This window comes from Pelodiscus sinensis, chromosome 30 (genome assembly GCF_052426305.1).
Source record: "Pelodiscus sinensis isolate ZL-2025 chromosome 30, ASM5242630v1, whole genome shotgun sequence".
In the NCBI taxonomy this organism is placed as follows: domain Eukaryota; kingdom Metazoa; phylum Chordata; order Testudines; family Trionychidae; genus Pelodiscus; species Pelodiscus sinensis.
The window spans coordinates 11,596,342-11,607,197 of record NC_143081.1 but is presented as its reverse complement, the minus strand read 5'-3'; the positions used below and the strand labels follow the sequence as shown (position 1 = coordinate 11,607,197).

The window sequence follows — 10,856 nt, the reverse complement described above, 5'->3', positions numbered from 1 at the left end:
CGTATTTCCGCAAGAAGCACTGATTTCTTACAGTAGGAAGTCAGTGCTTTTGCGGAAATTGAAGCGGCCAGTGTAGACAGCTGGCAAGTTTTTCCGGAAAAGCGGCTGATTTTCCGGAAAAACTGGCCCGTCTAGACACAGCCCTTCTGTATTTCATCCTATATCAACATTGATATTGTAGTGATATCAGTAATGAGAAAGACATGGATTTCAATATTTCCTTGATTCTGCAAAGATGTATGACTGTGCAGGAAATGTCACATGAAAAGGCTTAAATTCCCAAACCCCCACCATTTTTTTAAACCCAGCTACAGGTCTGCATGGAAGCAAAATTTTTCACCAAATTTTCAGAGTTGTAATTGACAACAGAGGTTCCCAGTCAATGGAATTTAAATGTCATTGGATTAAGTGGGAGAGGAAAACACCCAGAACCACTCAAAAGATGCTAATCTCCTTGCAGAATTTGGGCACTTGTGTTCATGTTCGGACTAATGAAGCAGAGTGCTTCATTGAAATGTGTATGTTCACAAAAAATCTCCCTGAAGTATCAGGTTTGGTGTTAGAAAATGTGTCTTCACTATATGAAAGATGAATGTTCAGAAAGTAGTAGAGTGGATGAGTAGCAGAAGAAAGCAAGCAAGCAAGCAAGAAAGATGATGTAAGGACGATAAGGTATGGCCCTGTTTTCCTGTTCTCAAGGACTCAAATATGCCAAGAAACAATATAATTTCATCTCCATTTTACTACATTTGGTCCTTCTCAGTCTATGGCTCTTTCCCAAAGCAACCAGTTTCAGAGTAGTTTTTTCAAGGACTCATTCACCTCCTTGTTTCTCAGCGAGTAGATGACAGGGTTGATCAGGGGTACCAAGACGGCATACAAGACAGAAATTACTTTGTGTAGGATCGCAGGAGGGTTGAGCTTTGGAACCGCATAGATTGTAATTACACTTACATAGTAAACTGTGACCACACTGAGGTGGGAGGAGCAAGTGGAAAAGGCTTTTTGCCTCCCGGTGGTGGAAGGGATTCTGAGGATGTTGGTGATGATAAAAGTGTAGGATGCAAGGGTCAGTAGAAATTGCACAACTATAAATACAACAGAGAAAATTAATGCCAACAATGTCAGAGTTTGGGCATCACCACAGAATGGATCTTTCATGGGCGCAAAATCACAAAAGAAATGGTCAATTTCTGCGGGACCACAATATACTAATTGCAAAATGACAATGTGTAGTGAGATGCCAATCAGAATGCTGATAATCCAGCATATGGCCACTAGGTGGAAACAAGTCCTGCCATTCATCAGAGCAGCATAATGGAGAGGATGGCATATGGCTAAATACCGATCATAGCACATTGCCGTGAGCAGCAGAGACTCAGTATTGGACAGGATAACATAGAAATCGAATTGCACAATGCAGTTCTGCAGAGAAATGGTTCTGTCCCCAGTCACCAGACTGCCAATCAGCCTGGGGAGGGTGGTGGAGACGTAGCAGATCTCCACAGCGGACAAATTGGCCACGAAGTAGTACATGGGGGTGTGAAGATGCGGATCAGCCACCACTAGCACAGTGATGAGGAGGTTCCCAGCCACAGCCACAAGGTAGATCACTAGAAACCCCAGGAAGAGGAGGGGCTGCAGTTCAGGGACATCCACAAACCCGACAAGGATTAATTCCATGATGTGCGTTTGATTTCTTCTTTCCACTTTCTCCATAGCCTGAAAGTAGAAACAGAAATGTGTTAAATGTTCATGGACCACATGGTGTCAGGTTGTGCTATTGGCTATATGGCCAATAACCTTGAAGTGCTTCTTCACTCTACTAGAAAAAATGAAGTGGTCCATTAGCAGTGGAAAACTCATTTCATTAATTTGTTGAGCTGCCAATATAGGTGAGCAAAACTCATGGAAACCTTACGGAATTCCAGAAATGTCCTAACTATCTCCCTTACACTCTCTTGAACTTTAAGTAAAGACTTTTAGGCTGGGATTTTGAAATGTCTTCATGATATCACTATTGTATTTGCTCTCATAGACCTACATCTATACTACAAGCCTCTTTTGAAAGAGCGTCTAGACCACAAGCAGTACTTTCGAGAAAGCAAGCCTCTTTTTCAAAAGAGAGCACCCAGGCAGTCTGGATGCTCTCTGTCGAAAAAGCACAGTTTGCATTACATAGCGCCTTTTTTCAAAAGAGTACGTTCGAAGAAAGATGCTCTTCCTCGTAAAATGAGGTTTTCCGTGGTTGAAAAAAAATGGCACGTTCTTTTGGTTTACTTTCAAAAGAATGTGGCAGCAGTCTAGATGTAGGGGAATTTTTTTCGAAAAAAGGCCACTTTAAAAAAAAATCCCCTGTAGTCTAGACACACCCATAGACTTCCCCAGCAGCAACTCCTCCCCCTCCACACACACAGGCTGTGTCTACACTGCACCCCTTTTCCGGAAAAGGGATGCAGATGAGACAAGTCGGAATTGCAAATGAAGCGGGGGATTTAAATATCTCCCGCTTCATTTGTATAAACATGGCTGCCGCTTTTTTCCGGCTCGGGGCTTTGCCGGAGAAAAGCGCCATTCTAGATGGGATCTTTTGGAAAATAAAGACTTTTCAGAAAGGTCCCTTATTCCTGATTTTAAGAGGAATAAGGGATCTTTCGGAAAAGACTTTATTTTCCGAAAGATCCCGTCTAGAATGGCGCTTTTCTCCGGCAAAGCCCCGAGCCGGAAAAAAGCTGCAGCCATGTTTATACAAATGAAGCGGGGGATATTTAAATCCCCCGCTTCATTTGCAATTCCGACTTGTCTCATCTGCATCCCTTTTCCGGAAAAGGGGTGAAGTGTAGACACAGCCACACTGTTTAAACAGATGGGGGATAAGAGTCGGGAAGTTAATGTCTATGAGATAATGATATTAGAGGTGATAATATCATAGACATTGACCTCCCCCCCTCCTCATCCTCCCTCTGTTCTAAAATCTGATTTGTCTATTTTATATGTGTTCACTTTTTTTTATTGTATCCCTTTGGTATAGTTGGCCATTCCAATTTTCTTCCACAATTTGATCTGAGGAAGTGGGTTTGGCCCACGAAAGCTCATCACATAATAAACCATCTTGTTAGTCTTTAAAGTGCTGCATAGTTCTGTCTTTTGTTTCAGCAAGACCAGACTAACATGGCTACATCTCTATTACTATACACTGTTCCTTACATTCACAGCTACTTTGAATCTTTCTGTGTCTCTCACACACACGCACACACTCATAATGTCTCTATGTCTCTTCACCATGCATACACACGTCTCTTCCTCACACACACATACAGGCTCTCACATCCACACATTACCTCAGTATTGGTGCACAAAACAAAATTCTCTCCACACAGAAACGGAGGGGAAAAAAGCGCTTTTATTATATTTGTTGACTGCGCTATGCCTTTCACAATTATCCTGCTCTCTTGTGCTTAATTTGAATTCTTTTCGTAGTGAGTTCTGAAATGCCCAACTTGGGTGGAGTATGAATCTCTATGTTAACATCTACAAAAATATTTATACCATAAATAGGGCTGTTGTTCTGTGGGAGGAACACATCCCCACATTACCTCCGTATTGGTGCACACAACAAAATTCTCTCTGCACAGTGACAGAGGAAAAGAAAGGCAATGCTGGTGTCAGGGGACAGGCTGAATGTGTGGGATGGTGAAGGAGGAGGTGGATAGCTGTATTGTGAAACACAGATGATCTCAGTTTAGGATCCCAGAGCTGTACAGCCTTCCTCTGGTCAAATCACTGGCCATTTGGTACGTATTGCTGAGTTTGCCCTCCGTCAATGTGTAGAAGAATAAGAACATTTGTGCAAAGCAAGAGATATTTCCTCAGACACTTCACTTTAAAGGCACATTACATTAAACTACAAACAAGATTAACCAGAAACAAATGGATTTTAAGTCATTGTAAGGGATCCAAGCAGCTTATCCACAAATAAGCAACACCGGACGCTAAACAAAACACCCTGGTAACGTTGAGCGGGAAAGAACATTTCCTCACCCTGACGGAGGACGCCGGCAGAGGGGCAGGCTCTCATGGTGCAGGCGCCATTGGCTTTGCAGATCAGATTTCTCTTGTTTCGAGACACAGGCTGGAGTGTCCTTTAGTCTTTGTCGAGCACGTCCCCCCACTCATTCCGAGTTTCTCTTCCGTTTCCTCTTGTGTGGGGAACGAAAAGCAGCCGATGAGCTCGCTCCCTGCCTTATGTAGGGTGAGGATGGGGCAGGACCCTTTCTGTTCAGACTTGATTCCCCGACAAGGGTGTGGGAAATGCAGAAGTCCCAAGATGGGGTCTGGCGTCATTTGGCCTGGTCCCCTGCTCTGGGAGAGTCACAACAACCATTATTGGCAGACTCTGGAGTGTCTCTGGCAGCTGAACCCAGTGGGAGAGAAACTTCTCCTCAGGCCCTTTGATTCCCCTAATGGCCCATTAACATCTACAGTCCTTTCCCAACCCCCTTCCTCCAATGGAAGCGTCTTGCTTAAGGGGCTCTCCCCAGGTGTAAGTACATTGCACAGGCAGACACATCACTTCCGCTGCAAACATGAGATGCGCATTCAGATCGCTCCGTCTGAATCAGAAAATCAGAATTCTTCCGATGTCACCTTAAATGACACAGTGGGGTGCGAGGCTTAGGGCAGGGTGTGTAGCACAGCAGTGAGGGCAAGGAGTTGGGAGGGGTGGGGGGCTCAGGGCAGGGGGTTGGAAGTGTCGGAGTCCTTGCTGGGAGTGAGGGACAAGGAATCAGGGCAGTGGGAATGGGGCAGGGGGAGGGTGGCCCGTGGCTATCGATGGACTTGACTGCCATCAGGTGCCTGATGACGACATCAGTCCATTGACAGCCCTGCAGGCGTGGGTGCCAATCACGCGCTCCACCTGAGGCGCCAGCTGCGGCGGCCAGCCTCAGGCCACTCCTGGGAGGAGGGGGGGGTCAGGGATGTGAGTCAGGGCAGGGGGGTGGGTTTGTGGTTGGCTCAGGGCAGGGATCAGGGGATGCAGGAGTCAGGGCAGAAGGCTGTATGTGTGGAGGAGCGCAGGGTGTGCAGGGCAGGGCGTGGAGGGTTTTAGAAGGCAGGGTGGTGGTAGAGGGTCAAGGTGCCTGGTTGGTGGCACACTGGGGATGCGTTTTTCCAGCTGGCAGCTTCTCCTGCAGGGTCGGGGCTGTGGTCCCAGTTGGTAGGTGCCTGGTGGGTGTGACCACCATGGCATAGCCTTGGCCAACAGACTCTTGTGGCCTGTGGCCTCTCCGGGGGTTAGGCTTAGGGGACTGGACTCAGCTGCTAGAGCTCTAGGGGCCAGCCCAGGCCTGCTGTGCTCCCCCACCCCCCATACACAGCCTGCAGGGTGGGGGGTGCAGGGTTCAGGGGCTGTCCCTGACCTGCAGCAACCACAATGCAGCCTTCAAGCTGTCTGTGGGTGGGAGGGTGGGGAGGCAGGCTCCAGGGCCACCTTCAGCCTGCAGTGGGCACTCCTATGGCCTGCAGACTCTGTGGGCTCCCCTGGCCTGCAGCTCCCCCCTCCCGTGCATAGCCTGCAGGCTCTCTGGTGAGGAGGCTCTGGGGGTGACCTGCATCCTGCAGCGGCCCCCAGCAAGCTGCAGTCTGGCCTTGGAGGGAGCAGGCTCTGGAGGCCGACCCTGGCCCACAGTGGCCATGGACTGCAGCCTGTGGGGTGTGCAAGGCTCCAGGTGTCCGTCCCAACCTGCAGTGCACCCCACCTTCGGGCCCTGCAGCCTGTGCACTTGGACATGAGGTACAGGCCTCCCGTGACCCACCCTAGGCCTGCAGCCCTTCCTGGGAAGGTGCGGAGAGGCTCTGAGGTCCTGTCCCAGCCTCCAGTGCCTCCCACGGCTTGCAGCCTATAGGGCGCATGAGGTTCCAGGGCTGACTCTGGCTTGCAGGGGTCCCCTGTGGCCTGCTGCCTGTTTGGGCTGGAGGGGATGAAGATCCGAGGTCTGACCCTGGCCTCCAGTTCCCTCCCAGCCTGCAACCTGTGACGCGGGGTGCAGGGCTGTGGGGGCCACTCCTGGGCTGCAGAGCACCCCCTCCCAGCCAGCAGGTCTGCCATGGCGGGTGGCTCAGGAGGCTGCTTCTGGCCTCTCACAGCTTGGAGGTCTAGGCCTCTATTGGGAGTGGGGTAAGGGGGGGGTCCCTGAGGGGTTTGAGAGTTGGGGGCAGAGGGGGGAGGGTTTGAAGAATTTCTGTTCCTTTGTTGGACTCTTTGTTTAACCCCAGAAGAGAGGAGACAGAAAGTGTCCCGGCTAGCTGGGCTAGTCACAAACAAAGGGACCACTCACAGGCCTGAATGGCATCGGGTGGACGTCACCACGGAAACCCCCAAGCAGCCCTGTGCCCAGTGATAAAACTGGATTGAAGCTTGCAGCATGTAACGTGGGTTCGTTTCTTAGTCTTCAGACCCCACGTTTCTACAAGGCAGGCTGGTCCCCTAAGCGGGGAGGCGGGCAAGTGCGAGCTTGTCATTGTAACGCAGTTTCCAATACATCCCGGTCCTTAGAAAGACGAATTAGTTTGTGATAAAGTTTCTTGTCTACTGGCAGTAGGTGGCAGTTCTAGGAAAAAAAACCAAAAGTCCTGATTCTCACACCCATGTCTTAACCACACCCAGCCCTTGATGGAGAACCCATTCAGGGTGTATTTCAGTCTTGCCTGCTGCTCTGTGGCAGAAGATGGCAATTAGAGATCAGTGAACCCCCTGATTTTTCAATTCTCTGGCAGTTCTGTGAAAAAAAAGCCTGACCTTTAAGAGCAGATTAGATAGATAGCTATCAGGGATGGTCTAGATGGTGCTCGGTCCTGCTGTGAGGGCAGGGGACTGGACTCAATGACCTCTCAAAGTCCCTTCCAGTTCGTGGGTCTGGCCCACAAAAGCTCCTTGCCTAATAAACCATCTTGTTAGTCTTTAAAGTGCTGCATAGTCCTGTTTTTATTTCAGCAAGATCAGATTAACACAGCTACATCTCTATTACTATTCTTCCAGTTCTAGTGTTCTATGATAATACGATCTCATCAGACTCTGCCCCATACCCCACACATTCCTGGACCCCAATCACTTACCACAAGCTCCCTTCTGCACACAACTTTTGTCCCAGACCCTGCATCTCTTCTATCAATATTATTAAAGAGCGTGGCCCCGACCAGTTTCCAAATTCTTAGAGTGCCCCACATCAAACACTATTGTCCACCCCTGGCTGGGCAAGTTTTAATGGATGCTCATTTGGGACACATTTCGTACTCATTTTGGGCTTCCATGAGTCCACAAATGATACATACCTCTGTGTAGGCACCCACATGGCACTGCTTCAGTGAACAGCTGCAGGGTGGGGATGGTTGGTCAGGGAAGTAGTTGGCACCTAACCTGGAGAATCAAGGCAACCAGGAGAATGGGAATATATTTTGGAGAAAAACGAGGCTAAAAAATGGGTTAGAAGAACAAAAATTCCAGGGAGACACCATGAGCTTTTATTCTTTAATTCAATTTTTCATCAAACTAGTGCGAAACATTTTTATGCATATAGGCTACGTCTAGGCTACATCCCTTTTTTGTAAAAGGGATGTAAATTAGACGTATCGCAATTGCTTTTTTTCCGCACGGAGCTTTGTCATAAAAAAGCGCCACTCTAGACGCTGATCTTGCGGAAAATAAAGCCTTTTCCGAAAGATCCCTTATCCCTTATTTCATAGAGGGATAAGGGATCTTTCAGAAAAGGCTTTATTTTCCACAAGATCAGCGTCTAGACTGGCGCTTTTTTCTGACAAAGCTCTGTGCGGAAAAAAAGCAGCAGCCATTTTTATGCTAATGAAGCAGGGGAGATTTAAATCCCCGCTTCATTAGCAATTGCGATACGTCGAATTTACATCCCTTTTACGAAAAAGGGATGTAGTCTAGATGTAACCCTACAGTATTTCTTCCTCGGGCAAGGAAGCCCCGTGGAGCAATATGTTGGCTGAGATTTGCCAAGTCGGCTAGTGGTTTTGGGTGCTCATTTCCTGCTTGTTTTAATTCACTCATTTCTTTTTCATTTGGGTAGGGAGGCAAGTTGGGTCTAATGAGCCTTGAAAATTGTGGCGTTACATCTTATATTTGCATTTTACATATCCATATCTGTAAGAGTATATACATTTCTTAGTTTTGTTAACCCTGCAAAAGGTATGAAAGGGCAGGAAATTTCACATAGTAGGGCACTGAGAACACCATACCTCTAAAGACTTTAATTTTTGTTTGTTTGTTTTCCCAAATATACATAAAATGTTGCCCGGTCAAAGGACAGTGTGGACACAACAGAGAAAGTACTAATCAGTGGAGAATGAATATTGTTGGATTCAGGGAGAGTGCAGAAGAATCTGAACAACTCAAAAGATGTTAAGATCCGGAAGGAAGGAAGGAAGGAAGGAAGGAAGGAAGGAAGGAAGGAAGGAAGGAAGGAAGGAAGGAAGGAAGGAAGGAAGGAAGGAAGGGCTAATCATTTTCTCAATAACTCAAACGGGCTAAATGTAAGAATGTATATCAATTCATCTCTACCTTACTCTGAGCTAACATTTGTCCTCTCACATTCTGTGCCTGTTCCTGTAAGCTGCTAGTTTCAGAATAGCTTTGCTCAGGGACTCTTTGACCTCCTTGTTTCTCAGGCTGTAGATAAGAGGGTTGATAATAGGAGTCAGGACTGTGTAGAAGACAGAGAATATTTTCTGTAGGACCTTGTGACTGTCGGGTATTGGAACCACATAGACAGTTAACACAGTCACGTACAAAATTGCAAGCACAATGAGGTGAGAGGAGCAGGTGGAAAAGGCCTTTTTCCTCCCAGTGTTGGAAGGGATTCTCAGGACATTGATGATTATACAAATATAGGATGTCAGAGTCAGGAGAAAGGGAAGAAACGTGCCTATGACAGCAAGAACAAATGTCACCAATTCTAGTGTCTGGGTGTCGCTACAGGACAAATTTAAAATGGGTGAAAAATCACAGAAGAAATGGTCGATTTCTTTGGAATCACAAAACGTGAATTGCCACAAGTAAATCTGTACTATGGTGCTGCTCAGTAGGCTACTTATCCAGCCCCCTGCCACTAGCAGGCAACAAACCCGGCCAGTCATCAGAACAGTGTAACGCAGGGGGTGGCAGATCGCTAGGTACCGATCGTAAGACATGGCCGTGAGCAGGAGATTTTCTGTATTTGTCATGACACCAAAGAAATACAATTGCACCAGGCAGCCCTGGACAGAGATGGTTCTGTCGCCAGTCAGGAGACTGGCCAGCAGCCGGGGCAGGGTGGTTGAAGTGTAGCAGATCTCCAAGCAGGACAAGTTCCCCAGGAAGAAGTACATGGGGATGTGAAGATGCTGATCAGCCACCACTAGTGCAACAAATAGCATGTTGCCAGCCACCGTCACAATGTAGATGACTAGAAACAGCAGGAAGAGGAGGGGCTGCAGTTCAGGGCCATTCCCAAATCCTAGGAGGATGAATTCCACGATGGACGTTTGGTTTCTTCCTTCTGCTTTCTCCATAAGTTGTGTCTAGAGACAGAAAACCATTAAATATTGATGGAGCGCAAATGGTCACATTGTGTTGTCTGCTACACTGGCACAAACCTCACACCACAGCATCTCTCTACTGGAAAAATGATGCTGTCCATAAACAGAGGAAGACTCATATCATTAAGAGCTTCCAAAGTAGGTGAACCAAGAGCATGGAACCTGACTGAATGACAGAAACGTCCCAACTAATTCCCTTAAACTCTTTTGAACGTTAAAGAAAGACTTATAGCTTGGGATTTTAAACATCTTCCTCATATCAGCGTCATATCAGGAAAATGTAGAAGACTTGACAAAAGTGATTAGATTAGAAATGAAAGATATTTAGAGTTCAGCCTTCCACTCTGCAGCCGGGAGTTGTAATTCCCAGCTTGGAGACACCAACACGCACTAGGTTGGATCAAGCAGCAATACCCAAAATACCAAAGAGTCTGTGCTTCATATGAAGGTCTCTCCAGCTGTCCTCTGTCCCAACAGATTCAGAGAAAATGTGAACCATTTGAGAAATGAAGCTGAGACCCACAAAAAGCCCCCAAACACACACCACGAGCTGTTAGTTTATTGCAATTATACCATGAAAAGTTGAACCAGATTCATATGTATTTCCTCAATGCCCGGTCCGCACTGGAGTGGAAGGTTGACCTAAGATAAGCAACTCCAGTAGCAATGCCTCACTGCCCTGTATATTGGCCAAACTGGACAGTCTCCATGGGAAAGAATTAATGGATACAAATCAGATATCCAAAAAGGCAACACACTGAAACCTGCTGGAGAACACATTAACCTGCATGGGCTCACAGACATGGATCTCAAGGTCACCATGTTGTTTCAAGCCAATTCCACAAGCCAAATACACAGGGAAGTTTTGGAACTTAACTTCATTTACAAGTTTGGGACCCATCTCAAAGGTACAAACAAAGACATCACCTGGCTAGCACCCTACCTTCCACATCCTAAGGACTTATCCACCCAATAATGGGTACTTAAGAGCAATTTGCACCTTCTCTATTGGCTTCACGTAACATGAGCACTCTAATTCACTACTATTTTTCCCCTTCCCCTCCCCCCCCCAACCACTATTTGTTTTGGAACTTGACTTTTATTTCTCCATTCATTTGAAGAAGTGGGTTACACCGGTGAAAGCTTGTGATACCATCTGCATGTTTTATTAGTCTTTAAGGTGCTGCTATTTTTAAAAGATTTTCCAGTTACAGACTAACTCAACTCCCCCCTGCTTTTGTACATTAATTGTATAACTG

General features: G+C 46.9%; 1 pseudogene; it reads right to left on the bottom strand.

Moving 5' to 3' along the window:
* Positions 1-8,592: 8,592 nt before the first annotated feature.
* On the bottom strand, positions 8,593-9,570 carry LOC102460058 (olfactory receptor 6C75-like; annotated as a pseudogene).
* Positions 9,571-10,856: the final 1,286 nt, after the last annotated feature.